The 8617-nt window shown below is 49.8% G+C and overlaps 1 long non-coding RNA gene across 3 annotated transcripts in view; it reads left to right on the plus strand.

Annotated features, from left to right (window-relative positions):
* LOC106029931 (uncharacterized) overlaps positions 1-8617 on the plus strand; it is a 131809-nt gene that overhangs the window by 22417 nt on the left and 100775 nt on the right. The window contains exon 3 of one of the 3 annotated variants that reach the window (XR_001203415.3): positions 5060-5791. The exons of the other annotated variants lie outside the window; for them this stretch is intronic. This is a non-coding gene — a long non-coding RNA (uncharacterized lncRNA). Of the gene's footprint in view, positions 1-5059; positions 5792-8617 lie in introns of those variants that run through there. 3 annotated transcript variants of the gene reach the window in all.

Consider the following 8617-nt stretch of genomic DNA (forward strand, 5'->3'; position numbering starts at 1 on the left):
GTATTCTCTCACTTCACGATCGGTCTATATTTCGCCTTAGTATGTTTTCATATACCAGTGCGGAGGAGGAGGTGGGGGAAATGCAAGTGTCGAAGTAAATTTAATTGTAAGAGTAAGTCACCCACGTTGCTGCCGAGGTCACGACGTCTAAACTTTTTCTTTTATATGTCAGCAAGTTAATTTAGCGAGGTGCTGCCCTGGTAGTTAAATGTGGCTGTTTAAATGTATTAAAAGGTATGGTGGAAAGCCTGACTCCTGACGTAGCTAACCTAACAGAAAATAGACTTTGTTTTCCTTTTTTAGTTGCTTGCTTTATTAGATTTCTCACTCTCGCAGATTATCCAAAAACTACCCATTGATTGATCGCCCGTAGAGCTGCATTTGGTGTAAAGAAAAACTTCACAGCTTTATTGGCTCCCAGGAGACAAAACAAACATAACAAGATATTCGTATTAATACAAACAATGCAACAAATGAGAAAAATCATCACATTTAAATAAGACGGTAAAGTCAGTCCAGTGTACATCCCATCTTCTGATATACCAGACATGGCAGATCAGCTAATCACCAGCGCTCTCAGGCACGGGTCCCTATGGGAGTTGCATTATTGCTCACAGCATCTCAGCAGAGTGAACACAGGCAACCGAAGAAAATGCCACCGAATAAACTTTAAGAACCCAGTTTAGCGGTATTTCACTGCAGATTTGCGACTCTAAACAAGGAGGATGCGATTAGTCCGTTTCTTCAAAAACGTTTTGAATTGTAATTTGTGGAGACTTGGACCTGGAAGCTGTTACTTTTTTTTTTTTTTTTTTTTTTTTTTTTTTTTTTTAGGGCACCACACAACTAATCATAACAAGGCATTTATTTTGGGAAGAGAAAGCGAGAAGATTCAAACTTTCTGCCATTTTTTCTGAAGACAAAGAAAGGGACGTGCTCCTTTAGCCTTACTAAAAGAGTCCAAGGAACAGGTTTTATTTTTAAAGAAATAAATTTTCCTTCTGAACACAAAGATGCCCCCACCTATAAGTGCCACGAACCTTCTTTTTAAAAGAAAGCTAAAGCCCTCTTTGCTTCATCTCGAAAAAAAAATCTTACTTGATATATGCTTAGAAGGAAAAGGGAAAGGAACCGTTTTTGAGGACAGTAAGTCAAGTCAGTGTTATTTCCTACAAACTCTTTATCAAAAGACGCAAACGGTCTGTTATATAGTAACATTTTCTTCACCGGCATTTTCTTATAATAGCCATTTTCTTCACCCTATAATGGAAAAGTCACTTAGGCCCAGTGGGAAATACAGACCTTCAGAAATGCTGTGGGAGTCTTATCATCCTCATAGTCTTGTTACCCGCACGCAAAGAGCCGGGTAATTGCTGTTCTGCCATTCTAGTCATCTCTTCTCTTCGATAAACTGACTAAAACCAGAGTGAAGCTGGATTTGTTGGCCACACAATTCCCTTGAAACCCATAAGAGGTCTGGCACTTCTGGGATTCTCATCACGTTCCAGGTCTTGCATCCATTTTCTACCGTATGGTGGGGTCGAAAAAAGCGGAAGGGACTGCCTTTTATTTTTGTGTCTGTGGCGTGTTTGGGCCGGCTGGGCATTGCTTGGCATTCCTGGTATTCTATATGGAATAAAAAGCCAAACAAACTTATAAATGCTTACTGCAGTTCCGCCCATTGACGTTACCATGGTCTTGTGAACTTGAATGCATGACCACATTCTCTCTGCTAATAACATTCATGTTGGTCTTCTTTCACACTTGGCCGTCTATAGGGGTACACGCTCGCCACTCCAGCGCATTGCCCAGAGCGTGGGGTGCACAAGACATCCAGCAGCGGGGTCATCATTGCCTCCTTCCCGTGTAGGTCAGTAAGTTTCACCGAGGAGCAGCACGCACTCGGTCAAACAACACAACAAGCATGTAAACTAAGTTAACTTTAGAATAATTTGCAAAGCATTCAGCATTTTGTCCTCTTCTTAGAAGAGGCATTCACAGATCACTACACATGTATCTTCAAATAGTTGCAGTTGCAATCATGACCTATAATCCCGAGCTATCATTACACGAAGTAAATTTGAAAATGATGACTCTTAAAACTTTGTTAAAGCGTATGAAGCTATTTCATGACTAACTGATATATTATCTTGTACTGCTTTCCAGCTACATATTCCGCTCAGATTTATGTTGCCTGGAATATGCATGTTCTTGCATATAGACATGAAATTGTATATTTATATATATATATTTAAAAGTTTGGAGAAATGCAGGGAGCACTGTGCTGAAGGAGTTTTGAGAAATGATACGAAAGAATGAAAGGAAGTTTGAGTGGTAGAAGAAAATCTGCTATTCCCATTCCGCGGGCAGAAGAAGGGCTAGACCTGGCAGGCTGACGCTGGGAGAGTTTTATCATTCCTGGAATAGTTAGGGGCACTAAACTCCCTGAGTAAGAAAATCAGATGAATCCGTTTTAATTAGGGATCTTCCTGTTGCTACTGTCTTGTATCACTTGAGGCAACTGGGAATCTAAAAGTAACAAGCTTATTTGATCCGTATCAACTGCAGTTAAATGGACACATGGATGAGAACTCTATTAAAAAATCAGTGTATGCGATTTTGGCTGCTGAGCCTCCGTGGGCTTTCACATCTCGGATGGCATGGAGCCCGAGGTTTCTCTCCAGTGCTCCTATTGAGCTTGGACGTGGCTTTTTTACGCCCCCACCCTTATGTCCAGAGTTATGTACATGTTTCCACATATTAAAAATGCAGTCTCCACCGCTCGGATTGACAACACTAGCGGAGCCTCTGCAGACGTTGCCGTCCCCAGGTCTGTGTGCGCCGCACCGTCTGGCCGCAGCCAGCTCCTCCGAACTGGTGCCGTGCTGGGAGGTCACCCGCGTCCGGCTGCAAGGATATTTTTCTCCCGCTCACTTCATCTTCTGGACCTCCTCCTCCAACTGCTGCAATCCCTTTAACCCAGCAAACCCCTCCAGCGCTCGGCTGTTGATGAATTGGTGGGTCGGGTGCCCTTTCACCTGGTTGCCACCTCTGGAAAAAGTGCTAATGGACATTTGGAGATAGGATTCTCGCCCGACCGCAGACTCACTTTGTGCTGTGCAGGCACGGTCTTGTCGCACAAAGGCTCGGCTCCGCACACCGCCTGCACGCACACCCTTTCTCATGCACGCTGACCCTAGCAGTACTTTGTGAGGTCTCTCGGGGCACCTGTAGCAAGCAGATGTGGTGCCACACACAGCTCGCCATCTCAGCGGCTCCTTCACTCCGGTACCCCGCGTCCGGGAGGAACCCGTGCGCAGGAGCCTTGGGACGGCGAGAAGGGCAGTTAATCACTACAAAACCAAACAGGACATTGTTTGTCACTCCTTTGCTCACGGTCAATTATAAAGAAGAAGCTTCCCATGGCAGCGTGTCGGCAATGGCAGGATGGGTGGCGGTGCCGCTGTCCGGGCTGCCTTCCTTCACCCATCATTACCTAGCAAATGAGCCGGCTAGCTGGTGGGCAGGTACAGAAGCCCTGGCAGGCAAGCAGGAGAAGAGATTATTTTTGCATATCTTCTGTGAATCTCCTGGGAATTCAGTGGCGTTCCTGATCTCCAGTGCTTGTAATTAAGAGGATGGCATCTTTGGGCTGGAGAATTCCGGAGAAAATCATTTTCACGGCACCTAGAGGGCTTGATGTCGCACTTGATGACAGATGGGAAACCTTTATGAAGGCTCCGTAACCTTTTGCCCTGAGAGACTATACTTTTTGACACTGCCGGATTAAGGGGATATAGATGTTTTTACTCGGGTGATAGTGTGGTGATTTTTTAAAACAATGAGTCATTTAATAAAGTATTTTAATGAACTGTGCAAACGGCGAAAACCTGACAAAGCTTGTGTCACTGCTGAGAGCGAAAACATAACTATTAACCGTAGAGTGTTTTGCCTATGGAGACTTTTATACTGCACAGAAATAAGACATAGAAAACACTAGCACACAGGATTTCACGTTTCATCTTTTCAGATCATGACCTCAGGAATGCCGTGCCACTCCACTTCTATTAATCCTTTTCTTGACTTAAGGCTCTCTGAATACGAGTAAAGTTGTATTTTAAAAGCGATAGAAAGAAAGAGAGAAGGAGAAAACAAGACTCATTCACATTCCGAGTCTGCTTTCTGTCTCACACGTATTACATTTCACAAAACAGATAGAAACAATAGAGCTTATTAAGAAAAACTTGTTTTGAATGGCAAATTAAGCATAATGAAAATACACACGTTTTTACAAGTAGTTATTTTTTCACCAATTGAATATTTTAATCCTTTTGAAAGTATATACTTGTCTCTGCGAAATGTTTTTCTTTTAGCTCATTTTCACCATATCACCCTGCTATATATATCTATTTAAATTTTTTAATTCGGTCAGCGCAGAAACCCTAATAAGCACAACACCTTGTCCGCAGCCAGACGTTAACCAACAGGGGTGCTCTGCCCCAGCTACTCCTGAGCAGTATCAGTGCTGGCCCCCAGGCTGACGCACGGCTCAGTCACACTAAGGCTTCTTAGGCAAGAAAAAAAAGTCATCTTTATATTCGAGAAAATATTTCAGCTTTCGTTTTTGACGCAAATACCTTTTCTGTGCAGCACAGATCATCACAATAGAAATAACTGTGTGTTACCACGATGTAAAATCACCTGAAATCAAGAAACAATGCAACAATCTTTCCAGGAAAAGTAAACCTGACCTAATGAAAAGTCCCCCTTTCATCCTTACGTACAAAGTTAAAAAAAAAAAAGTCTTTACAGATAATAGCAAAGAAATTCAAGTTTTTATCTCCATCCTTCATAACGCTAAATTCAGAAGCACAGGGGAAAAAATTATCTGCTTGAAAAAGGGCACAGAGCTTAACTTAAATTTTGCTTTATAGTGTAAATCCATTAAATCACTATTCCGTATTTGCACCAACTTGTGTGTCAGGTGTTACAGAGTCTCTTAAACGTGAAGCACCCTGGTGTTGAGTATTAAGGTGGACTGTTTTTTTCTGCTTCGTAGGTATTGCAGCGATCTGGGAATTTATTTTTACAGCCTGAGATGTCAGTATGCCACAGAAGCATGAAAATCTCACCATCTGTATGCTCATGGACAGTTCATCAAGAACACTCAACGACAGCCTCAGAATAACAAAAATTAAACGTTATTACTACTGCCTAACCACACATACGCTCGAATCTAATTTAAATAGTATTTAACCTGAGTTATCGTCCTGCTTACCTCAGGCCCAAAACAGTTTCATCCCTTTCAGTGTTTGCTTACCCGCAGGAATCCTGTCATAAACCAGGCACATGCTATTTGAAATAACACTCGTGAAATTAAACGGGAGTTTACACAGAGACGGCCGTGATTTAATTTTGCCGAGTGCTGTTCCTCAGCCCGGGGAAGGTTCAGGAGGCGAGCAATGGCTTCACCTGGCAGCTTACCTAACGTGCCGGGCAGTGGCCTTCTGGGCGCGTGTGCCTTGCCAGTGCCAGGAGGCAGGGATGTGTTTTAGTTGGAACTCTTCTAGCAGACACTACATAGTTTAGATTAACTCCTTTCAGTAGTACAGCATCAATGTGTTATTCCCTTAACATAAAACATACAGATTATGTAAATCTGTAATAAATACTATTTTGAAGTGTATAGTAATCAGAAATCTTTCAGGGCAGGATGGAATGGAAACTGAGAACTATCGGAGAGTAAACATTCCAACGCTCATTCCGCCGCTTCTCCCTGGCAGAGCCGAGCGCTGGCTGCCGCCGGGCTGCCGCCGCCGCCGCGCTGGGCTTGGCCCCGCCGAACGGGGACGGGGCGGCCCGGCTGGGGCTGGGGCTACGCCAGGAGCCCCCTCGGCAGCCCCGCCGCACCGGGCGCGGACGGCGCCCCCCCCTTCCCGGCCGCAGGGGGCACGCCGGGAGGTGCGGGGTCCAGGCTCGCCAGGCCGAGCGCTCCGGGAGGCAGCCGCGGGAGAGGCCGCGGAGCTTGCTTGCAGCGCGTTAGCGCTCGGGACCCCGGTCCCTGCGCGGAGCTGGGAGGGCAGCGGGGCCCCGCAGCCCATCAGCGCTGGCACAGCTCGGCAGTGCCCGCACCTTGGCGGCCTGGGCCGGCTTGCAGCTCCTTACTGGGCAGCCCCGCTGGGAAGCGCCGCCGCCCGCCGGGGACAGGGAGCCGGCCTGAGCCGCCACAGCGCTTGTAAGCAGCGCTCCTCGCCTCTGCCCCCGGCGGGGACACGGGCCGGGGGGCTCCGGGAATCCCGGGCACGGCGGACGAGGTGTGAAGCCTACCCCCGCTAGCCCGGAGCCCGCCGGGTCCCCTCGGGCGCTGCCCGCCCCGCCGGCGGGGCTCCCCTCGCTTAGCGCGCTGCCGGCTGGGCGCTGCCCGCTGCCGAGGGGCCTGGCCGCGCAGGGCTCGCCATGCGGCCGGCGGGAAGGAGGGATCGCGGCGGGCAGGCGGAGGGAAGGAGGAAGGGAGGGAGGGAGGGTTGAAGGGAGGGAGGGAAGGAAGGAAGGAGGCCGGGCTGATTAGCATGCAGCAGCGCTCGCAAGCCCGGCTCCATTGTTTTAACACCTCCCCTCTCCTCCGCGCCAATCTGTCACCGTTCAGCAGGCGAACGCTGCTGCCTCGAATGCTGCTCTTCTCAAATGAGACGGATAATTAGCTGCCCCGCACGAATGGCGCACTCTTCTCACCCCTGATTGCTATCACCTTCTTGCTCCTGGCAGTTTTGACACCTCGTAATCAGCCTGCTGCTTTTTCTCTTTTCTTTCCCTATTTCTGATTTTTTTTCTCCCCCTTCCTTCAGTTTTTTTTTTTTTTTTAAATGCAATCCCAGTTGCCATTTGGATTGAGACTCCTCTGTTGAGTTAACCTTGTATGATTGCGGGGGAAAGGGGAACGTACGGTAGGGAGGAAAAGAAATCGCCTCCTCTGAGTCTCATCTGCCGGGTGGGGGTAGGAGCATCTCGGCTTGTTCCTCCAGCGCTTTTGTTCGGGAGGGGAACAGCCTCTCCTGAGCGTCCTCTGCATTAACGTTATCTCGGATGGGGAAGGATAGTTTGAGGAGCGACTCCTCCGCTCAGTTAATGGAGAAAGGGCTGTATTTCTATGGAGTTCTCTGTTTAGTTAAATATAGCAATGCGAGGAGGAGATTTTAAAAGTAAATTGACATGGCCAGGAAGCTCTGTCTTTCTCCCGGGTAAGCAGGGAAGGAAGAGAACTTCTCCTGAGCCTCTGAGTGAATTCACTGCGTTTCATGGGAGGCGGAAGAGGGCTCTGATTGGAGTGCGGAGCAGCAGAGGGAACTTCTTCCCTCCTGATTCCAGAGAAATAAGAGATCTCAATTAATGCTCTGGTGATTTCCGTGAGATCTTATAAAACAGAGGACTCGTGGAATCTGTCATAGGAGCGTTTCCCTCTCCTCTAACAAGCACTGACAGTCTAATTACTGGAGCTACGAGCAGCTGTCGAGTTAGCCGGAGAGACAGAGGAGCTACATGTGTTACCCCCGGGCGCCAGCTCGGAGCCCTCGCACAGGCTGCGGCAGGCGGAACGCCGCAGCGCCCTCAGAAAGCGCCCAGCCCCGAGCGGGGGGCGGCTGGCTGCCCGGCCTGCCGGCCGAGCCTGGGGCCTGTCAGCACGGGCACCGAGGGGACCCGCAGGGGGCCTCCAGAGCGCCTTCGGCCCCGGGTCCCCGGGAGGGGGACTCCACAACCCCGGGCGGGGGCGGACACAGGGAGGCAGGCGGTAGCAACCTTGGCTCACGAGGCTGCTGCTCTTTCGCTCCTCTCCGGTTCCACTTTCTTCCTCCAGATTTTTTTTTTTCTTTTAATGAAATCCCACTTCCCATTTGGACTCAACCTCCTCTGCTGAGCTGGGCTCGTTGGAAGGGGGAGAGGAGGGGAGGAATACTGAACCTCCTCTGGAGAGTGTAATAAAGCAGATGTCCCTGCTGGCAGCAGCAACCTCCAGGAAAGCTGTACGAGCAGGGCCCACTCAGGGACCGCGCTCACCTCCCACCTCAAGTCCCTCACAACTGCTTAGTGCCAGGGTTTTTTGTCGATTTTCAGCCCCAGGCTGCCGCCCCTCGCAGCGGGCTGATAGGGAGCCGCCGCGGACGCCCTGAGGCAGGACCACTCCTCATCACCCGGGCTGAGCCAGGGCCCTCGGCAGGCGCTCTCCTCGCGGCAGGGGCAGCGGCTCCGCCGGCGGACGAGGCCGGGAAGTGCCAGGTCCCCCCCCCCCCGCCGCCCGCTGGGCTGCAGGGGCCGCAGCTCCGCCGGGTGCCCGACTGCCCCCCGCCCCCCGCGCCAGGGAAAAGGCGTCCGGGCACGGGGAGACATGACTTTGCTTTCTGGATAGGTGATTCGCAGTTCGGTCAGCTCTTAATAACGTGAGCTCCCGAGCTCGAGTTTCACGGCTGAGATGATAAGGCGGTTTCGCGTCGGGGCTGGCTGGAGATGTGCGAATCCCCATCTCTCTTCCCAGTCCTGGGAGGCCTGGGAGTCCTGCCGCCCCGGGACTCTCCCCGCAGAGGGATTTCGCTTGGCTCCACAGGGGGCTTGCAGCTGGTGACAG

The sequence above is a fragment of the Anser cygnoides genome, chromosome 6 (genome assembly GCF_040182565.1).
Source record: "Anser cygnoides isolate HZ-2024a breed goose chromosome 6, Taihu_goose_T2T_genome, whole genome shotgun sequence".
In the NCBI taxonomy this organism is placed as follows: Eukaryota; Metazoa; Chordata; class Aves; order Anseriformes; family Anatidae; genus Anser; species Anser cygnoides.